Source organism: Lissotriton helveticus, chromosome 4_1, assembly GCF_964261635.1.
Source record: "Lissotriton helveticus chromosome 4_1, aLisHel1.1, whole genome shotgun sequence".
NCBI classification, from domain to species: Eukaryota; Metazoa; Chordata; class Amphibia; order Caudata; family Salamandridae; genus Lissotriton; species Lissotriton helveticus.
Window position 1 is genome coordinate 1,692,541,443 of NC_136063.1, and position 22,100 is coordinate 1,692,563,542.

The following is a 22,100-nucleotide window of genomic DNA, read 5'->3' on the forward strand; positions in this document are numbered from 1 at the left end:
AGGAGTGCGTGCGCATAAAGGTGGCTGAGGGCAATGGGAGCAAAACAACCTGGGGCACAGGGGACCCAGTCCCTTTCCTCCTCTTTCGTTCATGGGTAGGGGTACCTTTTTAAGGACCTTCGTTTAAAAAAAGCTACTGGGACAAAACACTCAAATCTATGCTTTAGAGGTATCTTCCCTGACCGGGAATCGAACCCGGGCCGCGGCGGTGAAAGCGCCGAATCCTAGCCACTAGACCACCAGGGAGGAGATGCTCTTGTGTGCTTGCCTTGCTCACCTCCTTATTGTGACTAAGCTAACTCCAATATAAAAATTGCCCGTAAAGTCCGAGTGGGAGAAAGTTAGGTGTCACACAGTGTGTTTGTCATAAGCATTTACCTTTAGCCTCCTGCAAAAGCCTTTTAACTCCGCAAACAGCTCTTGCTGGACAGCCGGTGCTGCAGCAGCCAGCAGAAAAAGGGAGTTGAGTAAAGCTGGGCCTTGGGTCTCACCAGGGTGGCCGAGTGGTTAAGGCGTTGGACTTAAGATCCAATGGACGTTTGTCCGCATGGGTTCGAGCCCCATTCCTGGTATGGGTTTTCAGCTGCTTTGTAAGAAAGTGCAGATGCTTTTGAAAAGCATTTTCCTGCGCCCTTCCACTGCCCCTCTCCAACAGTCCCCATTCAAGTCTCAGCTGTGGGGTCTGCTGCTATTCTGCTACCAGCATGGATGCTTCCCAAAGCAATGCAGTGCCATCTACGCAGATCCCCTGCTTAGAGAAATACACCTCCTATATCTTTTCCCACTGAAGGGAGCAGGAGGAAGTACTTGCTTCCTGGGGAACATGGGTCTGCCCCTGGAATTTTTTAACCCGGCTCTTGCAGATTTCTCCCCTTTTTTGATTTCACCTACAAGCTCTCCCTTGCCAGAGGAGCAGGATCTGCTGATGCAGGCCCGGCTGGCTCAAACGTGCAAAGGCTTTTCCCCAAACCTCTGGGGGAAAATTGAGGAGAGTTCCCTCCTCTCGCCTTCCGAACGGGCTTCCAAACGGGCAATGCCCTGACGGGTCCCCCACAACCCGTCCTGCCCACAGCCACACCCCTGTATAAGAGGGTGACCCATGTCCCTCACCCTCCATGTTCGAACGGAAGGCACCGTCTGTCCTGAGGGGTGTACCAGACAGGCATCTCTCCAGCCAGGCAGACCCCTGCAGCACCCGTTAAGCTCCAAAGTCTATACATTCCCAAGATGCCACAGGTCAGTATGCAAATCAGACTGCCCTGGCCACACCCTCCCTGTGGCTGGCGTCTGCTTTTTTCCGTACATGCAGCTCAGTTTTTTCTTACCCAGATCCAGACTTCCATTTTAGCAAAAAGGTGGGTTGCAATGGGTCCAGGATGCCATTTGGAAACAAAGCCTGCAGGCCTGTCAAAGGAGACTTCCTGCCGCACGCCATGTGGTCAGAAGCCTACAAAAGGAATTGCACTTTGGAATACAGGGTCTCACTTGCTCAAGAGCCTTGCACAAGTGACTTTCCTCCCGTTGTGGAAAGCAGCTATAAAGGGACCTTGCGAAAATGATATTTGGAGCTATACTGCGTGATGCTAGGCAAACTGTGAGTCAGAAAGCAACTTCATTTTGAGAAGCCCGCGACCTACGGGAAGGAAAAGTTTTCAAGGGCAGAAGAAGGACTTTTCCCTGACCGGGAATCGAACCCGGGCCGCGGCGGTGAGAGCGCCGAATCCTAACCACTAGACCACCAGGGAGCCCAGTGCCATGCAGCAAAAGTTCATACACTGCTTTCCGAATGACAAAGCTCATGGGGGCTGAAAGCTTATTTTTCTCTACAGCACATATGAATCAGAAATTGAAAAAATCCTCATAATGCCACCCGACTGTCTGTCACTTCCAAGCACAGGCCATCCTCTCCCCCTTGCTACTGAACCGATGAATTCCTGTACAATCGGGATCCACGGGAAAACACAAGAGGGACACCTAGTGGCTGCTGATGGCGCACAGACAGCTGGAACACTTTCTCAACCCTGTCTCGTTATTCAGCTTGCTGGAAGAATACATTGCTCTTAAGCGATTCAAGAGTGCAAGGGAGAAGAGTGCTCCAAAGTAGATGTATGCATCACAGCAGGGGTTTCCAGCAATTTACCTTTCTGGTGAGCTGGTACTGCACTTTACACACACATAGAGCACCAGACTGGGTAGAGGAGTGCGTGCGCATAAAGGTGGCTGAGGGCAATGGGAGCAAAACAACCTGGGGCACAGGGGACCCAGTCCCTTTCCTCCTCTTTCGTTCATGGGTAGGGGTACCTTTTTAAGGACCTTCGTTTAAAAAAAGCTACTGGGACAAAACACTCAAATCTATGCTTTAGAGGTATCTTCCCTGACCGGGAATCGAACCCGGGCCGCGGCGGTGAAAGCGCCGAATCCTAGCCACTAGACCACCAGGGAGGAGATGCTCTTGTGTGCTTGCCTTGCTCACCTCCTTATTGTGACTAAGCTAACTCCAATATAAAAATTGCCCGTAAAGTCCGAGTGGGAGAAAGTTAGGTGTCACACAGTGTGTTTGTCATAAGCATTTACCTTTAGCCTCCTGCAAAAGCCTTTTAACTCCGCAAACAGCTCTTGCTGGACAGCCGGTGCTGCAGCAGCCAGCAGAAAAAGGGAGTTGAGTAAAGCTGGGCCTTGGGTCTCACCAGGGTGGCCGAGTGGTTAAGGCGTTGGACTTAAGATCCAATGGACGTTTGTCCGCATAGGTTCGAGCCCCATTCCTGGTATGGGTTTTCAGCTGCTTTGTAAGAAAGTGCAGATGCTTTTGAAAAGCATTTTCCTGCGCCCTTCCACTGCCCCTCTCCAACAGTCCCCATTCAAGTCTCAGCTGTGGGGTCTGCTGCTATTCTGCTACCAGCATGGATGCTTCCCAAAGCAATGCAGTGCCATCTACGCAGATCCCCTGCTTAGAGAAATACACCTCCTATATCTTTTCCCACTGAAGGGAGCAGGAGGAAGTACTTGCTTCCTGGGGAACATGGGTCTGCCCCTGGAATTTTTTAACCCGGCTCTTGCAGATTTCTCCCCTTTTTTGATTTCACCTACAAGCTCTCCCTTGCCAGAGGAGCAGGATCTGCTGATGCAGGCCCGGCTGGCTCAAACGTGCAAAGGCTTTTCCCCAAACCTCTGGGGGAAAATTGAGGAGAGTTCCCTGCCCCCGCCTCCTCTCGCCTTCCGAACGGGCTTCCAAACGGGCAATGCCCTGATGGGTCCCCCACAACCCGTCCTGCCCACAGCCACACCCCTGTATAAGAGGGTGACCCATGTCCCTCACCCTCCATGTTCGAACGGAAGGCACCGTCTGTCCTGAGGGGTGTACCAGACAGGCATCTCTCCAGCCAGGCAGACCCCTGCAGCACCCGTTAAGCTCCAAAGCCTATACATTCCCAAGATGCCACAGGTCAGTATGCAAATCAGACAGCCCTGGCCACACCCTCCCTGTGGCTGGCCTCTGCTTTTTTCCGTACATGCAGCTCAGTTTTTTCTTACCCAGATCCAGACTTCCATTTTAGCAAAAAGGTGGGTTGCAATGGGTCCAGGATGCCATTTGGAAAAAAAACTGCAGGCCTGTCAAAGGAGACTTCCTGCCGCACGCCATGTGGTCAGAAGCCTACAAAAGGAATTGCACTTTGGAATACAGGGTCTCACTTGCTCAAGAGCCTTACACAAGTGACTTTCCTCCCGCTGTGGAAAGCAGCTATAAAGGGACCTTGCGAAAATGATATTTGGAGCTATACTGCGTGATGCTAGGGAAACTGTGAGTCAGAAAGCAACTTCATTTTGAGAAGCCCGCGACCTACGGGAAGGAAAAGTTTTGAAGGGAAGAAGAAGGACTTTTCCCTGACCGGGAATCGAACCCGGGCCGCGGCGGTGAGAGCGCCGAATCCTAACCACTAGACCACCAGGGAGCCCAGTGCCATGCAGCAAAAGTTCATACACTGCTTTCCGAATGACAAAGCTCATGGGGGCTGAAAGCTTATTTTTCTCTACAGCACATATGAATCAGAAATTGAAAAAATCCTCATAATGCCACCCGACTGTCTGTCACTTCCAAGCACAGGCCATCCTCTCCCCCTTGCTACTGAACCGATGAATTCCTGTACAATCGGGATCCACGGGAAAACACAAGAGGGACACCTAGTGGCTGCTGATGGCGCACAGACAGCTGGAACACTTTCTCAACCCTGTCTCGTTATTCAGCTTGCTGGAAGAATACATTGCTCTTAAGCGATTCAAGAGTGCAAGGGAGAAGAGTGCTCCAAAGTAGATGTATGCATCACAGCAGGGGTTTCCAGCAATTTACCTTTCTGGTGAGCTGGTACTGCACTTTACACACACATAGAGCACCAGACTGGGTGGAGGAGTGCGTGCGCATAAAGGTGGCTGAGGGCAATGGGAGCAAAACAACCTGGGGCACAGGGGACCCAGTCCCTTTCCTCCTCTTTCATTCATGGGTAGGGGTACCTTTTTAAGGACCTTCGTTTAAAAAAAGCTACTGGGACAAAACACTCAAATCTATGCTTTAGAGGTATCTTCCCTCACAGGGAATCGAACCCAGGCCGCGGCGGTGAAAGCGCCGAATCCTAGCCACTAGACCACCAGGGAGGAGATGCTATTGTGTGCTTGCCTTGCTCACCCCCTTATTGTGACTAAGCTAACTCTAATATAAAAATTGCCCGTAAAGTCCGAGTGGGAGAAAGTTAGGTGTCACACAGTGTGTTTGTCATAAGCATTTACCTTTAGCCTCCTGCAAAAGCCTTTTAACTCCGCAAACAGCTCTTGCTGGACAGCCGTTGCTGCAGCAGCCAGCAGAAAAAGGGAGTTGAGTAAAGCTGGGCCTTGGGTCTCACCATGGTGGCCGAGTGGTTAAGGCGTTGGACTTAAGATCCAATGGACGTTTGTCCGCATGGGTTCGAGCCCCATTCCTGGTATGGGTTTTCAGCTGCTTTGTAAGAAAGTGCAGATGCTTTTGAAAAGCATTTTCCTGCGCCCTTCCACTGCCCCTCTCCAACAGTCCCCATTCAAGTCTCAGCGGTGGGGTCTGCTGCTATTCTGCTACCAGCATGGATGCTTCCCAAAGCAATGCAGTGCCATCTACGCAGATCCCCTGCTTAGAGAAATACACCTCCTATATCTTTTCCCACTGAAGGGAGCAGGAGGAAGTACTTGCTTCCTGGGGAACATGGGTCTGCCCCTGGAATTTTTTAACCCGGCTCTTGCAGATTTCTCCCCTTTTTTGATTTCACCTACAAGCTCTCCCTTGCCAGAGGAGCAGGATCTGCTGATGCAGGCCCGGCTGGCTCAAACGTGCAAAGGCTTTTCCCCAAACCTCTGGGGGAAAATTGAGGAGAGTTCCCTGCCCCCGCCTCCTCTGGCCTTCCGAACGGGCTTCCAAACGGGCAATGCCCTGACGGGTCCCCCACAACCCATCCTGCCCACAGCCACACCCCTGTATAAGAGGGTGACCCATGTCCCTCACCCTCCATGTTCGAACGGAAGGCACCGTCTGTCCTGAGGGGTGTACCAGACAGGCATCTCTCCAGCCAGGCAGACCCCTGCAGCACCCGTTAAGCTCCAAAGCCTATACATTCCCAAGATGCCACAGGTCAGTATGCAAATCAGACAGCCCTGGCCACACCCTCCCTGTGGCTGGCCTCTGCTTTTTTCCGTACGTGCAGCTCAGTTTTTTCTTACCCAGATCCAGACTTCCATTTTAGCAAAAAGGTGGGTTGCAATGGGTCCAGGATGCCATTTGGAAAAAAAACTGCAGGCCTGTCAAAGGAGACTTCCTGCCGCACGCCATGTGGTCAGAAGCCTACAAAAGGAATTGCACTTTGGAATACAGGGTCTCACTTGCTCAAGAGCCTTACACAAGTGACTTTCCTCCCGCTGTGGAAAGCAGCTATAAAGGGACCTTGCGAAAATGATATTTGGAGCTATACTGCGTGATGCTAGGGAAACTGTGAGTCAGAAAGCAACTTCATTTTGAGAAGCCCGCGACCTACGGGAAGGAAAAGTTTTGACGGGAAGAAGAAGGACTTTTCCCTGACCGGGAATCGAACCCGGGCCGCGGCGGTGAGAGCGCCGAATCCTAACCACTAGACCACCAGGGAGCCCAGTGCCATGCAGCAAAAGTTCATACACTGCTTTCCGAATGACAAAGCTCATGGGGGCTGAAAGCTTATTTTTCTCTACAGCACATATGAATCAGAAATTGAAAAAATCCTCATAATGCCACCCGACTGTCTGTCACTTCCAAGCACAGGCCATCCTCTCCCCCTTGCTACTGAACCGATGAATTCCTGTACAATCGGGATCCACGGGAAAACACAAGAGGGACACCTAGTGGCTGCTGATGGCGCACAGACAGCTGGAACACTTTCTCAACCCTGTCTCGTTATTCAGCTTGCTGGAAGAATACATTGCTCTTAAGCGATTCAAGAGTGCAAGGGAGAAGAGTGCTCCAAAGTAGATGTATGCATCACAGCAGGGGTTTCCAGCAATTTACCTTTCTGGTGAGCTGGTACTGCACTTTACACACACATAGAGCACCAGACTGGGTGGAGGAGTGCGTGCGCATAAAGGTGGCTGAGGGCAATGGGAGCAAAACAACCTGGGGCACAGGGGACCCAGTCCCTTTCCTCCTCTTTCATTCATGGGTAGGGGTACCTTTTTAAGGACCTTCGTTTAAAAAAAGCTACTGGGACAAAACACTCAAATCTATGCTTTAGAGGTATCTTCCCTGACCGGGAATCGAACCCAGGCCGCGGCGGTGAAAGCGCCGAATCCTAGCCACTAGACCACCAGGGAGGAGATGCTCTTGTGTGCTTGCCTTGCTCACCCCCTTATTGTGACTAAGCTAACTCCAATATAAAAATTGCCCGTAAAGTCCGAGTGGGAGAAAGTTAGGTGTCACACAGTGTGTTTGTCATAAGCATTTACCTTTAGCCTCCTGCAAAAGCCTTTTAACTCCGCAAACAGCTCTTGCTGGACAGCCGGTGCTGCAGCAGCCAGCAGAAAAAGGGAGTTGAGTAAAGCTGGGCCTTGGGTCTCACCAGGGTGGCCGAGTGGTTAAGGCGTTGGACTTAAGATCCAATGGACGTTTGTCTGCATGGGTTCGAGCCCCATTCCTGGTATGGGTTTTCAGCTGCTTTGTAAGAAAGTGCAGATGCTTTTGAAAAGCATTTTCCTGCGCCCTTCCACTGCCCCTCTCCAACAGTCCCCATTCAAGTCTCAGCTGTGGGGTCTGCTGCTATTCTGCTACCAGCATGGATGCTTCCCAAAGCAATGCAGTGCCATCTACGCAGATCCCCTGCTTAGAGAAATACACCTCCTATATCTTTTCCCACTGAAGGGAGCAGGAGGAAGTACTTGCTTCCTGGGGAACATGGGTCTGCCCCTGGAATTTTTTAACCCGGCTCTTGCAGATTTCTCCCCTTTTTTGATTTCACCTACAAGCTCTCCCTTGCCAGAGGAGCAGGATCTGCTGATGCAGGCCCGGCTGGCTCAAACGTGCAAAGGTTTTTCCCCAAACCTCTGGGGGAAAATTGAGGAGAGTTCCCTGCCCCCGCCTCCTCTCGCCTCCTGAACGGGCTTCCAAACGGGCAATGCCCTGACGGGTCCCCCACAACCCATCCTGCCCACAGCCACACCCCTGTATAAGAGGGTGACCCATGTCCCTCACCCTCCATGTTCGAACGGAAGGCACCGTCTGTCCTGAGGGGTGTACCAGACAGGCATCTCTCCAGCCAGGCAGACCCCTGCAGCACCCGTTAAGCTCCAAAGCCTATACATTCCCAAGATGCCACAGGTCAGTATGCAAATCAGACAGCCCTGGCCACACCCTCCCTGTGGCTGGCCTCTGCTTTTTTCCGTACGTGCAGCTCAGTTTTTTCTTACCCAGATCCAGACTTCCATTTTAGCAAAAAGGTGGGTTGCAATGGGTCCAGGATGCCATTTGGAAAAAAAACTGCAGGCCTGTCAAAGGAGACTTCCTGCCGCACGCCATGTGGTCAGAAGCCTACAAAAGGAATTGCACTTTGGAATACAGGGTCTCACTTGCTCAAGAGCCTTACACAAGTGACTTTCCTCCCGCTGTGGAAAGCAGCTATAAAGGGACCTTGCGAAAATGATATTTGGAGCTATACTGCGTGATGCTAGGCAAACTGTGAGTCAGAAAGCAACTTCATTTTGAGAAGCCCGCGACCTACGGGAAGGAAAAGTTTAGAAGGGAAGAAGAAGGACTTTTCCCTGACCGGGAATCGAACCCGGGCAGCGGCGGTGAGAGCGCCGAATCCTAACCACTAGACCACCAGGGAGCCCAGTGCCATGCAGCAAAAGTTCATACACTGCTTTCCAAATGACAAAGCTCATGGGGGCTGAAAGCTTATTTTTCTCTACAGCACATATGAATCAGAAATTGAAAAAATCCTCATAATGCCACCTGACTGTCTGTCACTTCCAAGCACAGGCCATCCTCTCCCCCTTGCTACTGAACCGATGAATTCCTGTACAATCGGGATCCACGGGAAAACACAAGAGGGACACCTAGTGGCTGCTGATGGCGCACAGACAGCTGGAACACTTTCTCAACCCTGTCTCGTTATTCAGCTTGCTGGAAGAATACATTGCTCTTAAGCGATTCAAGAGTGCAAGGGAGAAGAGTGCTCCAAAGTAGATGTATGCATCACAGCAGGGGTTTCCAGCAATTTACCTTTCTGGTGAGCTGGTACTGCACTTTACACACACATAGAGCACCAGACTGGGTGGAGGAGTGCGTGCGCATAAAGGTGGCTGAGGGCAATGGGAGCAAAACAACCTGGGGCACAGGGGACCCAGTCCCTTTCCTGCTCTTTCGTTCATGGGTAGGGGTACCTTTTTAAGGACCTTCGTTTAAAAAAGCTACTGGGACAAAACACTCAAATCTATGCTTTAGAGGTATCTTCCCTGACCGGGAATCGAACCCGGGCCGCGGCGGTGAAAGCGCCGAATCCTAGCCTCTAGACCACCAGGGAGGAGATGCTCTTGTGTGCTTGCCTTGCTCACCCCCTTATTGTGACTAAGCTAACTCCAATATAAAAATTGCCCGTAAAGTCCGAGTGGGAGAAAGTTAGGTGTCACACAGTGTGTTTGTCATAAGCATTTACCTTTAGCCTCCTGCAAAAGCCTTTTAACTCCGCAAACAGCTCTTGCTGGACAGCCGGTGCTGCAGCAGCCAGCAGAAAAAGGGAGTTGAGTAAAGCTGGGCCTTGGGTCTCACCAGGGTGGCCGAGTGGTTAAGGCGTTGGACTTAAGATCCAATGGACGTTTGTCCGCATGGGTTCGAGCCCCATTCCTGGTATGGGTTTTCAGCTGCTTTGTAAGAAAGTGCAGATGCTTTTGAAAAGCATTTTCCTGCGCCCTTCCACTGCCCCTCTCCAACAGTCCCCATTCAAGTCTCAGCTGTGGGGTCTGCTGCTATTCTGCTACCAGCATGGATGCTTCCCAAAGCAATGCAGTGCCATCTACGCAGATCCCCTGCTTAGAGAAATACACCTCCTATATCTTTTCCCACTGAAGGGAGCAGGAGGAAGTACTTGCTTCCTGGGGAACATGGGTCTGCCCCTGGAATTTTTTAACCCGGCTCTTGCAGATTTCTCCCCTTTTTTGATTTCACCTACAAGCTCTCCCTTGCCAGAGGAGCAGGATCTGCTGATGCAGGCCCGGCTGGCTCAAACGTGTAAAGGCTTTTCCCCAAACCTCTGGGGGAAAATTGAGGAGAGTTCCCTGCCCCCGCCTCCTCAACGGGCTTCCAAACGGGCAATGCCCTGACGGGTCCCCCACAACCCGTCCTGCCCACAGCCACACCCCTGTATAAGAGGGTGACCCATGTCCCTCACCCTCCATGTTCGAACGGAAGGCACCGTCTGTCCTGAGGGGTGTACCAGACAGGCATCTCTCCAGCCAGGCAGACCCCTGCAGCACCCGTTAAGCTCCAAAGCCTATACATTCCCAAGATGCCACAGGTCAGTATGCAAATCAGACAGCCCTGGCCACACCCTCCCTGTGGCTGGCCTCTGCTTTTTTCCGTACATGCAGCTCAGTTTTTTCTTACCCAGATCCAGACTTCCATTTTAGCAAAAAGGTGGGTTGCAATGGGTCCAGGATGCCATTTGGAAAAAAAACTGCAGGCCTGTCAAAGGAGACTTCCTGCCGCACGCCATGTGGTCAGAAGCCTACAAAAGGAATTGCACTTTGGAATACAGGGTCTCACTTGCTCAAGAGCCTTACACAAGTGACTTTCCTCCCGCTGTGGAAAGCAGCTATAAAGGGACCTTGCGAAAATGATATTTGGAGCTATACTGCGTGATGCTAGGGAAACTGTGAGTCAGAAAGCAACTTCATTTTGAGAAGCCCGCGACCTACGGGAAGGAAAAGTTTTGAAGGGAAGAAGAAGGACTTTTCCCTGACCGGGAATCGAACCCGGGCCGCGGCGGTGAGAGCGCCGAATCCTAACCACTAGACCACCAGGGAGCCCAGTGCCATGCAGCAAAAGTTCATACACTGCTTTCCGAATGACAAAGCTCATGGGGGCTGAAAGCTTATTTTTCTCTACAGCACATATGAATCAGAAATTGAAAAAATCCTCATAATGCCACCCGACTGTCTGTCACTTCCAAGCACAGGCCATCCTCTCCCCCTTGCTACTGAACCGATGAATTCCTGTACAATCGGGATCCACGGGAAAACACAAGAGGGACACCTAGTGGCTGCTGATGGCGCACAGACAGCTGGAACACTTTCTCAACCCTGTCTCGTTATTCAGCTTGCTGGAAGAATACATTGCTCTTAAGCGATTCAAGAGTGCAAGGGAGAAGAGTGCTCCAAAGTAGATGTATGCATCACAGCAGGGGTTTCCAGCAATTTACCTTTCTGGTGAGCTGGTACTGCACTTTACACACACATAGAGCACCAGACTGGGTGGAGGAGTGCGTGCGCATAAAGGTGGCTGAGGGCAATGGGAGCAAAACAACCTGGGGCACAGGGGACCCAGTCCCTTTCCTCCTCTTTCATTCATGGGTAGGGGTACCTTTTTAAGGACCTTCGTTTAAAAAAAGCTACTGGGACAAAACACTCAAATCTATGCTTTAGAGGTATCTTCCCTCACAGGGAATCGAACCCAGGCCGCGGCGGTGAAAGCGCCGAATCCTAGCCACTAGACCACCAGGGAGGAGATGCTATTGTGTGCTTGCCTTGCTCACCCCCTTATTGTGACTAAGCTAACTCTAATATAAAAATTGCCCGTAAAGTCCGAGTGGGAGAAAGTTAGGTGTCACACAGTGTGTTTGTCATAAGCATTTACCTTTAGCCTCCTGCAAAAGCCTTTTAACTCCGCAAACAGCTCTTGCTGGACAGCCGTTGCTGCAGCAGCCAGCAGAAAAAGGGAGTTGAGTAAAGCTGGGCCTTGGGTCTCACCATGGTGGCCGAGTGGTTAAGGCGTTGGACTTAAGATCCAATGGACGTTTGTCCGCATGGGTTCGAGCCCCATTCCTGGTATGGGTTTTCAGCTGCTTTGTAAGAAAGTGCAGATGCTTTTGAAAAGCATTTTCCTGCGCCCTTCCACTGCCCCTCTCCAACAGTCCCCATTCAAGTCTCAGCGGTGGGGTCTGCTGCTATTCTGCTACCAGCATGGATGCTTCCCAAAGCAATGCAGTGCCATCTACGCAGATCCCCTGCTTAGAGAAATACACCTCCTATATCTTTTCCCACTGAAGGGAGCAGGAGGAAGTACTTGCTTCCTGGGGAACATGGGTCTGCCCCTGGAATTTTTTAACCCGGCTCTTGCAGATTTCTCCCCTTTTTTGATTTCACCTACAAGCTCTCCCTTGCCAGAGGAGCAGGATCTGCTGATGCAGGCCCGGCTGGCTCAAACGTGCAAAGGCTTTTCCCCAAACCTCTGGGGGAAAATTGAGGAGAGTTCCCTGCCCCCGCCTCCTCTGGCCTTCCGAACGGGCTTCCAAACGGGCAATGCCCTGACGGGTCCCCCACAACCCATCCTGCCCACAGCCACACCCCTGTATAAGAGGGTGACCCATGTCCCTCACCCTCCATGTTCGAACGGAAGGCACCGTCTGTCCTGAGGGGTGTACCAGACAGGCATCTCTCCAGCCAGGCAGACCCCTGCAGCACCCGTTAAGCTCCAAAGCCTATACATTCCCAAGATGCCACAGGTCAGTATGCAAATCAGACAGCCCTGGCCACACCCTCCCTGTGGCTGGCCTCTGCTTTTTTCCGTACGTGCAGCTCAGTTTTTTCTTACCCAGATCCAGACTTCCATTTTAGCAAAAAGGTGGGTTGCAATGGGTCCAGGATGCCATTTGGAAAAAAAACTGCAGGCCTGTCAAAGGAGACTTCCTGCCGCACGCCATGTGGTCAGAAGCCTACAAAAGGAATTGCACTTTGGAATACAGGGTCTCACTTGCTCAAGAGCCTTACACAAGTGACTTTCCTCCCGCTGTGGAAAGCAGCTATAAAGGGACCTTGCGAAAATGATATTTGGAGCTATACTGCGTGATGCTAGGGAAACTGTGAGTCAGAAAGCAACTTCATTTTGAGAAGCCCGCGACCTACGGGAAGGAAAAGTTTTGACGGGAAGAAGAAGGACTTTTCCCTGACCGGGAATCGAACCCGGGCCGCGGCGGTGAGAGCGCCGAATCCTAACCACTAGACCACCAGGGAGCCCAGTGCCATGCAGCAAAAGTTCATACACTGCTTTCCGAATGACAAAGCTCATGGGGGCTGAAAGCTTATTTTTCTCTACAGCACATATGAATCAGAAATTGAAAAAATCCTCATAATGCCACCCGACTGTCTGTCACTTCCAAGCACAGGCCATCCTCTCCCCCTTGCTACTGAACCGATGAATTCCTGTACAATCGGGATCCACGGGAAAACACAAGAGGGACACCTAGTGGCTGCTGATGGCGCACAGACAGCTGGAACACTTTCTCAACCCTGTCTCGTTATTCAGCTTGCTGGAAGAATACATTGCTCTTAAGCGATTCAAGAGTGCAAGGGAGAAGAGTGCTCCAAAGTAGATGTATGCATCACAGCAGGGGTTTCCAGCAATTTACCTTTCTGGTGAGCTGGTACTGCACTTTACACACACATAGAGCACCAGACTGGGTGGAGGAGTGCGTGCGCATAAAGGTGGCTGAGGGCAATGGGAGCAAAACAACCTGGGGCACAGGGGACCCAGTCCCTTTCCTCCTCTTTCATTCATGGGTAGGGGTACCTTTTTAAGGACCTTCGTTTAAAAAAAGCTACTGGGACAAAACACTCAAATCTATGCTTTAGAGGTATCTTCCCTGACCGGGAATCGAACCCAGGCCGCGGCGGTGAAAGCGCCGAATCCTAGCCACTAGACCACCAGGGAGGAGATGCTCTTGTGTGTTTGCCTTGCTCACCCCCTTATTGTGACTAAGCTAACTCCAATATAAAAATTGCCCGTAAAGTCCGAGTGGGAGAAAGTTAGGTGTCACACAGTGTGTTTGTCATAAGCATTTACCTTTAGCCTCCTGCAAAAGCCTTTTAACTCCGCAAACAGCTCTTGCTGGACAGCCGGTGCTGCAGCAGCCAGCAGAAAAAGGGAGTTGAGTAAAGCTGGGCCTTGGGTCTCACCAGGGTGGCCGAGTGGTTAAGGCGTTGGACTTAAGATCCAATGGACGTTTGTCTGCATGGGTTCGAGCCCCATTCCTGGTATGGGTTTTCAGCTGCTTTGTAAGAAAGTGCAGATGCTTTTGAAAAGCATTTTCCTGCGCCCTTCCACTGCCCCTCTCCAACAGTCCCCATTCAAGTCTCAGCTGTGGGGTCTGCTGCTATTCTGCTACCAGCATGGATGCTTCCCAAAGCAATGCAGTGCCATCTACGCAGATCCCCTGCTTAGAGAAATACACCTCCTATATCTTTTCCCACTGAAGGGAGCAGGAGGAAGTACTTGCTTCCTGGGGAACATGGGTCTGCCCCTGGAATTTTTTAACCCGGCTCTTGCAGATTTCTCCCCTTTTTTGATTTCACCTACAAGCTCTCCCTTGCCAGAGGAGCAGGATCTGCTGATGCAGGCCCGGCTGGCTCAAACGTGCAAAGGTTTTTCCCCAAACCTCTGGGGGAAAATTGAGGAGAGTTCCCTGCCCCCGCCTCCTCTCGCCTCCTGAACGGGCTTCCAAACGGGCAATGCCCTGACGGGTCCCCCACAACCCATCCTGCCCACAGCCACACCCCTGTATAAGAGGGTGACCCATGTCCCTCACCCTCCATGTTCGAACGGAAGGCACCGTCTGTCCTGAGGGGTGTACCAGACAGGCATCTCTCCAGCCAGGCAGACCCCTGCAGCACCCGTTAAGCTCCAAAGCCTATACATTCCCAAGATGCCACAGGTCAGTATGCAAATCAGACAGCCCTGGCCACACCCTCCCTGTGGCTGGCCTCTGCTTTTTTCCGTACGTGCAGCTCAGTTTTTTCTTACCCAGATCCAGACTTCCATTTTAGCAAAAAGGTGGGTTGCAATGGGTCCAGGATGCCATTTGGAAAAAAAACTGCAGGCCTGTCAAAGGAGACTTCCTGCCGCACGCCATGTGGTCAGAAGCCTACAAAAGGAATTGCACTTTGGAATACAGGGTCTCACTTGCTCAAGAGCCTTACACAAGTGACTTTCCTCCCGCTGTGGAAAGCAGCTATAAAGGGACCTTGCGAAAATGATATTTGGAGCTATACTGCGTGATGCTAGGCAAACTGTGAGTCAGAAAGCAACTTCATTTTGAGAAGCCCGCGACCTACGGGAAGGAAAAGTTTTGACGGGAAGAAGAAGGACTTTTCCCTGACCGGGAATCGAACCCGGGCCGCGGCGGTGAGAGCGCCGAATCCTAACCACTAGACCACCAGGGAGCCCAGTGCCATGCAGCAAAAGTTCATACACTGCTTTCCGAATGACAAAGCTCATGGGGGCTGAAAGCTTATTTTTCTCTACAGCACATATGAATCAGAAATTGAAAAAATCCTCATAATGCCACCCGACTGTCTGTCACTTCCAAGCACAGGCCATCCTCTCCCCCTTGCTACTGAACCGATGAATTCCTGTACAATCGGGATCCACGGGAAAACACAAGAGGGACACCTAGTGGCTGCTGATGGCGCACAGACAGCTGGAACACTTTCTCAACCCTGTCTCGTTATTCAGCTTGCTGGAAGAATACATTGCTCTTAAGCGATTCAAGAGTGCAAGGGAGAAGAGTGCTCCAAAGTAGATGTATGCATCACAGCAGGGGTTTCCAGCAATTTACCTTTCTGGTGAGCTGGTACTGCACTTTACACACACATAGAGCACCAGACTGGGTGGAGGAGTGCGTGCGCATAAAGGTGGCTGAGGGCAATGGGAGCAAAACAACCTGGGGCACAGGGGACCCAGTCCCTTTCCTGCTCTTTCGTTCATGGGTAGGGGTACCTTTTTAAGGACCTTCGTTTAAAAAAGCTACTGGGACAAAACACTCAAATCTATGCTTTAGAGGTATCTTCCCTGACCGGGAATCGAACCCGGGCCGCGGCGGTGAAAGCGCCGAATCCTAGCCTCTAGACCACCAGGGAGGAGATGCTCTTGTGTGCTTGCCTTGCTCACCCCCTTATTGTGACTAAGCTAACTCCAATATAAAAATTGCCCGTAAAGTCCGAGTGGGAGAAAGTTAGGTGTCACACAGTGTGTTTGTCATAAGCATTTACCTTTAGCCTCCTGCAAAAGCCTTTTAACTCCGCAAACAGCTCTTGCTGGACAGCCGGTGCTGCAGCAGCCAGCAGAAAAAGGGAGTTGAGTAAAGCTGGGCCTTGGGTCTCACCAGGGTGGCCGAGTGGTTAAGGCGTTGGACTTAAGATCCAATGGACGTTTGTCCGCATGGGTTCGAGCCCCATTCCTGGTATGGGTTTTCAGCTGCTTTGTAAGAAAGTGCAGATGCTTTTGAAAAGCATTTTCCTGCGCCCTTCCACTGCCCCTCTCCAACAGTCCCCATTCAAGTCTCAGCTGTGGGGTCTGCTGCTATTCTGCTACCAGCATGGATGCTTCCCAAAGCAATGCAGTGCCATCTACGCAGATCCCCTGCTTAGAGAAATACACCTCCTATATCTTTTCCCACTGAAGGGAGCAGGAGGAAGTACTTGCTTCCTGGGGAACATGGGTCTGCCCCTGGAATTTTTTAACCCGGCTCTTGCAGATTTCTCCCCTTTTTTGATTTCACCTACAAGCTCTCCCTTGCCAGAGGAGCAGGATCTGCTGATGCAGGCCCGGCTGGCTCAAACGTGTAAAGGCTTTTCCCCAAACCTCTGGGGGAAAATTGAGGAGAGTTCCCTGCCCCCGCCTCCTCAACGGGCTTCCAAACGGGCAATGCCCTGACGGGTCCCCCACAACCCGTCCTGCCCACAGCCACACCCCTGTATAAGAGGGTGACCCATGTCCCTCACCCTCCATGTTCGAACGGAAGGCACCGTCTGTCCTGAGGGGTGTACCAGACAGGCATCTCTCCAGCCAGGCAGACCCCTGCAGCACCCGTTAAGCTCCAAAGCCTATACATTCCCAAGATGCCACAGGTCAGTATGCAAATCAGACAGCCCTGGCCACACCCTCCCTGTGGCTGGCCTCTGCTTTTTTCCGTACGTGCAGCTCAGTTTTTTCTTACCCAGATCCAGACTTCCATTTTAGCAAAAAGGTGGGTTGCAATGGGTCCAGGATGCCATTTGGAAAAAAAACTGCAGGCCTGTCAAAGGAGACTTCCTGCCGCACGCCATGTGGTCAGAAGCCTACAAAAGGAATTGCACTTTGGAATACAGGGTCTCACTTGCTCAAGAGCCTTACACAAGTGACTTTCCTCCCGCTGTGTAAAGCAGCTATAAAGGGACCTTGCGAAAATGATATTTGGAGCTATACTGCGTGATGCTAGGGAAACTGTGAGTCAGAAAGCAACTTCATTTTGAGAAGCCCGCGACCTACGGGAAGGAAAAGTTTTGAAGGGAAGAAGAAGGACTTTTCCCTGACCGGGAATCGAACCTGGGCCACGGCGGTGAGAGCGGCGAATCCTAACCACTAGACCACCAGGGAGCCCAGTGCCATGCAGCAAAAGTTCATACACTGCTTTCCGAATGACAAAGCTCATGGGGGCTGAAAGCTTATTTTTCTCTACAGCACATATGAATCAGAAATTGAAAAAATCCTCATAATGCCACCCGACTGTCTGTCACTTCCAAGCACAGGCCATCCTCTCCCCCTTGCTACTGAACCGATGAATTCCTGTACAATCGGGATCCACGGGAAAACACAAGAGGGACACCTAGTGGCTGCTGATGGCGCACAGACAGCTGGAACACTTTCTCAACCCTGTCTCGTTATTCAGCTTGCTGGAAGAATACATTGCTCTTAAGCGATTCAAGAGTGCAAGGGAGAAGAGTGCTCCAAAGTAGATGTATGCATCACAGCAGGGGTTTCCAGCAATTTACCTTTCTGGTGAGCTGGTACTGCACTTTACACACACATAGAGCACCAGACTGGGTGGAGGAGTGCGTGCGCATAAAGGTGGCTGAGGGCAATGGGAGCAAAACAACCTGGGGCACAGGGGACCCAGTCCCTTTCCTGCTCTTTCGTTCATGGGTAGGGGTACCTTTTTAAGGACCTTCGTTTAAAAAAGCTACTGGGACAAAACACTCAAATCTATGCTTTAGAGGTATCTTCCCTGACCGGGAATCGAACCCGGGCCGCGGCGGTGAAAGCGCCGAATCCTAGCCTCTAGACCACCAGGGAGGAGATGCTCTTGTGTGCTTGCCTTGCTCACCCCCTTATTGTGACTAAGCTAACTCCAATATAAAAATTGCCCGTAAAGTCCGAGTGGGAGAAAGTTAGGTGTCACACAGTGTGTTTGTCATAAGCATTTACCTTTAGCCTCCTGCAAAAGCCTTTTAACTCCGCAAACAGCTCTTGCTGGACAGCCGGTGCTGCAGCAGCCAGCAGAAAAAGGGAGTTGAGTAAAGCTGGGCCTTGGGTCTCACCAGGGTGGCCGAGTGGTTAAGGCGTTGGACTTAAGATCCAATGGACGTTTGTCCGCATGGGTTCGAGCCCCATTCCTGGTATGGGTTTTCAGCTGCTTTGTAAGAAAGTGCAGATGCTTTTGAAAAGCATTTTCCTGCGCCCTTCCACTGCCCCTCTCCAACAGTCCCCATTCAAGTCTCAGCTGTGGGGTCTGCTGCTATTCTGCTACCAGCATGGATGCTTCCCAAAGCAATGCAGTGCCATCTACGCAGATCCCCTGCTTAGAGAAATACACCTCCTATATCTTTTCCCACTGAAGGGAGCAGGAGGAAGTACTTGCTTCCTGGGGAACATGGGTCTGCCCCTGGAATTTTTTAACCCGGCTCTTGCAGATTTCTCCCCTTTTTTGATTTCACCTACAAGCTCTCCCTTGCCAGAGGAGCAGGATCTGCTGATGCAGGCCCGGCTGGCTCAAACGTGTAAAGGCTTTTCCCCAAACCTCTGGGGGAAAATTGAGGAGAGTTCCCTGCCCCCGCCTCCTCAACGGGCTTCCAAACGGGCAATGCCCTGACGGGTCCCCCACAACCCGTCCTGCCCACAGCCACACCCCTGTATAAGAGGGTGACCCATGTCCCTCACCCTCCATGTTCGAACGGAAGGCACCGTCTGTCCTGAGGGGTGTACCAGACAGGCATCTCTCCAGCCAGGCAGACCCCTGCAGCACCCGTTAAGCTCCAAAGCCTATACATTCCCAAGATGCCACAGGTCAGTATGCAAATCAGACAGCCCTGGCCACACCCTCCCTGTGGCTGGCCTCTGCTTTTTTCCGTACGTGCAGCTCAGTTTTTTCTTACCCAGATCCAGACTTCCATTTTAGCAAAAAGGTGGGTTGCAATGGGTCCAGGATGCCATTTGGAAAAAAAACTGCAGGCCTGTCAAAGGAGACTTCCTGCCGCACGCCATGTGGTCAGAAGCCTACAAAAGGAATTGCACTTTGGAATACAGGGTCTCACTTGCTCAAGAGCCTTACACAAGTGACTTTCCTCCCGCTGTGTAAAGCAGCTATAAAGGGACCTTGCGAAAATGATATTTGGAGCTATACTGCGTGATGCTAGGCAAACTGTGAGTCAGAAAGCAACTTCATTTTGAGAAGCCCGCGACCTACGGGAAGGAAAAGTTTTGAAGGGAAGAAGAAGGACTTTTCCCTGACCGGGAATCGAACCTGGGCCGCGGCGGTGAGAGCGGCGAATCCTAACCACTAGACCACCAGGGAGCCCAGTGCCATGCAGCAAAAGTTCATACACTGCTTTCCGAATGACAAAGCTCATGGGGGCTGAAAGCTTATTTTTCTCTACAGCACATATGAATCAGAAATTGAAAAAATCCTCATAATGCCACCCGACTGTCTGTCACTTCCAAGCACAGGCCATCCTCTCCCCCTTGCTACTGAACCGATGAATTCCTGTACAATCGGGATCCACGGGAAAACACAAGAGGGACACCTAGTGGCTGCTGATGGCGCACAGACAGCTGGAACACTTTCTCAACCCTGTCTCGTTATTCAGCTTGCTGGAAGAATACATTGCTCTTAAGCGATTCAAGAGTGCAAGGGAGAAGAGTGCTCCAAAGTAGATGTATGCATCACAGCAGGGGTTTCCAGCAATTTACCTTTCTGGTGAGCTGGTACTGCACTTTACACACACATAGAGCACCAGACTGGGTGGAGGAGTGCGTGCGCATAAAGGTGGCTGAGGGCAATGGGAGCAAAACAACCTGGGGCACAGGGGACCCAGTCCCTTTCCTCCTCTTTCGTTCATGGGTAGGGGTACCTTTTTAAGGACCTTCGTTTAAAAAAAGCTACTGGGACAAAACACTCAAATCTATGCTTTAGAGGTATCTTCCCTGACCGGGAATCGAACCCGGGCCGCGGCGGTGAAAGCGCCGAATCCTAGCCACTAGACCACCAGGGAGGAGATGCTCTTGTGTGCTTGACTTGCTCACCCCCTTATTGTGACTAAGCTAACTCCAATATAAAAATTGCCCGTGAAGTCCTAGTGGGAGAAAGTTAGGAGTCACACAGTGTGTTTGTCATAAGCATTTACCTTTAGCCTCCTGCAAAAGCCTTTTAACTCCGCAAACAGCTCTTGCTGGACAGCCGGTGCTGCAGCAGCCAGCAGAAAAAGGGAGTTGAGTAAAGCTGGGCCTTGGGTCTCACCAGGGTGGCCGAGTGGTTAAGGCGTTGGACTTAAGATCCAATGGACGTTTGTCCGCATGGGTTCGAGCCCCATTCCTGGTATGGGTTTTCAGCTGCTTTGTAAGAAAGTGCAGATGCTTTTGAAAAGCATTTTCCTGCGCCCTTCCACTGCCCCTCTCCAACAGTCCCCATTCAAGTCTCAGTTGTGGGGTCTGCTGCTATTCTGCTACCAGCATGGATGCTTCCCAAAGCAATGCAGTGCCATCTACGCAGATCCCCTGCTTAGAGAAATGCACCTCCTATATCTTTTCCCACTGAAGGGAGCAGGAGGAAGTACTTGCTTCCTGGGGAACATGGGTCTGCCCCTGGAATTTTTTAACCCGGCTCTTGCAGATTTCTCCCCTTTTTTGATTTCACCTACAAGCTCTCCCTTGCCAGAGGAGCAGGATCTGCTGATGCAGGCCCGGCTGGCTCAAACGTGCAAAGGCTTTTCCCCAAACCTCTGGGGGAAAATTGAGGAGAGTTCCCTGCCCTCGCCTCCTCTCGCCTCCTGAACGGGCTTCCAAACGGGCAATGCCCTGACGGGTCCCCCACAACCCATCCTGCCCACAGCCACACCCCTGTATAAGAGGGTGACCCATGTCCCTCACCCTCCATGTTCGAACGGAAGGCACCGTCTGTCCTGAGGGGTGTACCAGACAGGCATCTCTCCAGCCAGGCAGACCCCTGCAGCACCCGTTAAGCTCCAAAGCCTATACATTCCCAAGATGCCACAGGTCAGTATGCAAATCAGACAGCCCTGGCCACACCCTCCCTGTGGCTGGCCTCTGCTTTTTTCCGTACGTGCAGCTCAGTTTTTTCTTACCCAGATCCAGACTTCCATTTTAGCAAAAAGGTGGGTTGCAATGGGTCCAGGATGCCATTTGGAAAAAAAACTGCAGGCCTGTCAAAGGAGACTTCCTGCCGCACGCCATGTGGTCAGAAGCCTACAAAAGGAATTGCACTTTGGAATACAGGGTCTCACTTGCTCAAGAGCCTTACACAAGTGACTTTCCTCCCGCTGTGGAAAGCAGCTATAAAGGGACCTTGCGAAAATGATATTTGGAGCTATACTGCGTGATGCTAGGCAAACTGTGAGTCAGAAAGCAACTTCATTTTGAGAAGCCCGCGACCTACGGGAAGGAAAAGTTTTGAAGGGAAGAAGAAGGACTTTTCCCTGACCGGGAATCGAACCCGGGCCGCGGCGGTGAGAGCGCCGAATCCTAACCACTAGACCACCAGGGAGCCCAGTGCCATGCAGCAAAAGTTCATACACTGCTTTCCGAATGACAAAGCTCATGGGGGCTGAAAGCTTATTTTTCTCTACAGCACATATGAATCAGAAATTGAAAAAATCCTCATAATGCCACCCGACTGTCTGTCACTTCCAAGCACAGGCCATCCTCTCCCCCTTGCTACTGAACCGATGAATTCCTGTACAATCGGGATCCACGGGAAAACACAAGAGGGACACCTAGTGGCTGCTGATGGCGCACAGACAGCTGGAACACTTTCTCAACCCTGTCTCGTTATTCAGCTTGCTGGAAGAATACATTGCTCTTAAGCGATTCAAGAGTGCAAGGGAGAAGAGTGCTCCAAAGTAGATGTATGCATCACAGCAGGGGTTTCCAGCAATTTACCTTTCTGGTGAGCTGGTACTGCACTTTACACACACATAGAGCACCAGACTGGGTGGAGGAGTGCGTGCGCATAAAGGTGGCTGAGGGCAATGGGAGCAAAACAACCTGGGGCACAGGGGACCCAGTCCCTTTCCTCCTCTTTTGTTCA

At 51.5% G+C, this 22,100-nt stretch overlaps 29 non-coding genes across 29 annotated transcripts; 10 read left to right on the forward strand and 19 right to left on the reverse strand.

The window, feature by feature from the left end:
* Positions 1 to 174: 174 nt before the first annotated feature.
* TRNAE-UUC (transfer RNA glutamic acid (anticodon UUC)) lies at positions 175 to 246 on the reverse strand. Its single transcript has one exon. It is a non-coding gene; the product is annotated as a tRNA-Glu (tRNA).
* Positions 247 to 489: 243 nt separating this feature from the next.
* Positions 490 to 572, forward strand: TRNAL-UAA (transfer RNA leucine (anticodon UAA)). Its single transcript has one exon. It is a non-coding gene; the product is annotated as a tRNA-Leu (tRNA).
* A 1,101-nt stretch (positions 573 to 1,673) lies between these two features.
* TRNAE-CUC (transfer RNA glutamic acid (anticodon CUC)) lies at positions 1,674 to 1,745 on the reverse strand. Its single transcript has one exon. It is a non-coding gene; the product is annotated as a tRNA-Glu (tRNA).
* A 625-nt stretch (positions 1,746 to 2,370) lies between these two features.
* On the reverse strand, positions 2,371 to 2,442 carry TRNAE-UUC (transfer RNA glutamic acid (anticodon UUC)). Its single transcript has one exon. It is a non-coding gene; the product is annotated as a tRNA-Glu (tRNA).
* Positions 2,443 to 2,685: 243 nt separating this feature from the next.
* TRNAL-UAA (transfer RNA leucine (anticodon UAA)) lies at positions 2,686 to 2,768 on the forward strand. Its single transcript has one exon. It is a non-coding gene; the product is annotated as a tRNA-Leu (tRNA).
* A 1,110-nt stretch (positions 2,769 to 3,878) lies between these two features.
* Positions 3,879 to 3,950, reverse strand: TRNAE-CUC (transfer RNA glutamic acid (anticodon CUC)). Its single transcript has one exon. It is a non-coding gene; the product is annotated as a tRNA-Glu (tRNA).
* Positions 3,951 to 4,575: 625 nt separating this feature from the next.
* TRNAE-UUC (transfer RNA glutamic acid (anticodon UUC)) lies at positions 4,576 to 4,647 on the reverse strand. The gene has a single exon. It is a non-coding gene; the product is annotated as a tRNA-Glu (tRNA).
* A 243-nt stretch (positions 4,648 to 4,890) lies between these two features.
* Positions 4,891 to 4,973, forward strand: TRNAL-UAA (transfer RNA leucine (anticodon UAA)). The gene has a single exon. It is a non-coding gene; the product is annotated as a tRNA-Leu (tRNA).
* Positions 4,974 to 6,083: 1,110 nt separating this feature from the next.
* On the reverse strand, positions 6,084 to 6,155 carry TRNAE-CUC (transfer RNA glutamic acid (anticodon CUC)). Its single transcript has one exon. It is a non-coding gene; the product is annotated as a tRNA-Glu (tRNA).
* A 625-nt stretch (positions 6,156 to 6,780) lies between these two features.
* Positions 6,781 to 6,852, reverse strand: TRNAE-UUC (transfer RNA glutamic acid (anticodon UUC)). The gene has a single exon. It is a non-coding gene; the product is annotated as a tRNA-Glu (tRNA).
* A 243-nt stretch (positions 6,853 to 7,095) lies between these two features.
* On the forward strand, positions 7,096 to 7,178 carry TRNAL-UAA (transfer RNA leucine (anticodon UAA)). The gene has a single exon. It is a non-coding gene; the product is annotated as a tRNA-Leu (tRNA).
* Positions 7,179 to 8,288: 1,110 nt separating this feature from the next.
* Positions 8,289 to 8,360, reverse strand: TRNAE-CUC (transfer RNA glutamic acid (anticodon CUC)). Its single transcript has one exon. It is a non-coding gene; the product is annotated as a tRNA-Glu (tRNA).
* A 624-nt stretch (positions 8,361 to 8,984) lies between these two features.
* Positions 8,985 to 9,056, reverse strand: TRNAE-UUC (transfer RNA glutamic acid (anticodon UUC)). The gene has a single exon. It is a non-coding gene; the product is annotated as a tRNA-Glu (tRNA).
* Positions 9,057 to 9,299: 243 nt separating this feature from the next.
* On the forward strand, positions 9,300 to 9,382 carry TRNAL-UAA (transfer RNA leucine (anticodon UAA)). Its single transcript has one exon. It is a non-coding gene; the product is annotated as a tRNA-Leu (tRNA).
* Positions 9,383 to 10,482: 1,100 nt separating this feature from the next.
* Positions 10,483 to 10,554, reverse strand: TRNAE-CUC (transfer RNA glutamic acid (anticodon CUC)). Its single transcript has one exon. It is a non-coding gene; the product is annotated as a tRNA-Glu (tRNA).
* Positions 10,555 to 11,179: 625 nt separating this feature from the next.
* Positions 11,180 to 11,251, reverse strand: TRNAE-UUC (transfer RNA glutamic acid (anticodon UUC)). The gene has a single exon. It is a non-coding gene; the product is annotated as a tRNA-Glu (tRNA).
* A 243-nt stretch (positions 11,252 to 11,494) lies between these two features.
* Positions 11,495 to 11,577, forward strand: TRNAL-UAA (transfer RNA leucine (anticodon UAA)). Its single transcript has one exon. It is a non-coding gene; the product is annotated as a tRNA-Leu (tRNA).
* A 1,110-nt stretch (positions 11,578 to 12,687) lies between these two features.
* TRNAE-CUC (transfer RNA glutamic acid (anticodon CUC)) lies at positions 12,688 to 12,759 on the reverse strand. Its single transcript has one exon. It is a non-coding gene; the product is annotated as a tRNA-Glu (tRNA).
* Positions 12,760 to 13,384: 625 nt separating this feature from the next.
* TRNAE-UUC (transfer RNA glutamic acid (anticodon UUC)) lies at positions 13,385 to 13,456 on the reverse strand. The gene has a single exon. It is a non-coding gene; the product is annotated as a tRNA-Glu (tRNA).
* A 243-nt stretch (positions 13,457 to 13,699) lies between these two features.
* On the forward strand, positions 13,700 to 13,782 carry TRNAL-UAA (transfer RNA leucine (anticodon UAA)). Its single transcript has one exon. It is a non-coding gene; the product is annotated as a tRNA-Leu (tRNA).
* A 1,110-nt stretch (positions 13,783 to 14,892) lies between these two features.
* On the reverse strand, positions 14,893 to 14,964 carry TRNAE-CUC (transfer RNA glutamic acid (anticodon CUC)). Its single transcript has one exon. It is a non-coding gene; the product is annotated as a tRNA-Glu (tRNA).
* A 624-nt stretch (positions 14,965 to 15,588) lies between these two features.
* TRNAE-UUC (transfer RNA glutamic acid (anticodon UUC)) lies at positions 15,589 to 15,660 on the reverse strand. Its single transcript has one exon. It is a non-coding gene; the product is annotated as a tRNA-Glu (tRNA).
* Positions 15,661 to 15,903: 243 nt separating this feature from the next.
* Positions 15,904 to 15,986, forward strand: TRNAL-UAA (transfer RNA leucine (anticodon UAA)). The gene has a single exon. It is a non-coding gene; the product is annotated as a tRNA-Leu (tRNA).
* Positions 15,987 to 17,086: 1,100 nt separating this feature from the next.
* TRNAE-CUC (transfer RNA glutamic acid (anticodon CUC)) lies at positions 17,087 to 17,158 on the reverse strand. Its single transcript has one exon. It is a non-coding gene; the product is annotated as a tRNA-Glu (tRNA).
* Positions 17,159 to 17,782: 624 nt separating this feature from the next.
* TRNAE-UUC (transfer RNA glutamic acid (anticodon UUC)) lies at positions 17,783 to 17,854 on the reverse strand. The gene has a single exon. It is a non-coding gene; the product is annotated as a tRNA-Glu (tRNA).
* A 243-nt stretch (positions 17,855 to 18,097) lies between these two features.
* TRNAL-UAA (transfer RNA leucine (anticodon UAA)) lies at positions 18,098 to 18,180 on the forward strand. Its single transcript has one exon. It is a non-coding gene; the product is annotated as a tRNA-Leu (tRNA).
* Positions 18,181 to 19,977: 1,797 nt separating this feature from the next.
* TRNAE-UUC (transfer RNA glutamic acid (anticodon UUC)) lies at positions 19,978 to 20,049 on the reverse strand. The gene has a single exon. It is a non-coding gene; the product is annotated as a tRNA-Glu (tRNA).
* Positions 20,050 to 20,292: 243 nt separating this feature from the next.
* Positions 20,293 to 20,375, forward strand: TRNAL-UAA (transfer RNA leucine (anticodon UAA)). The gene has a single exon. It is a non-coding gene; the product is annotated as a tRNA-Leu (tRNA).
* A 1,110-nt stretch (positions 20,376 to 21,485) lies between these two features.
* TRNAE-CUC (transfer RNA glutamic acid (anticodon CUC)) lies at positions 21,486 to 21,557 on the reverse strand. Its single transcript has one exon. It is a non-coding gene; the product is annotated as a tRNA-Glu (tRNA).
* Between the last annotated feature and the right edge of the window lie 543 nt (positions 21,558 to 22,100).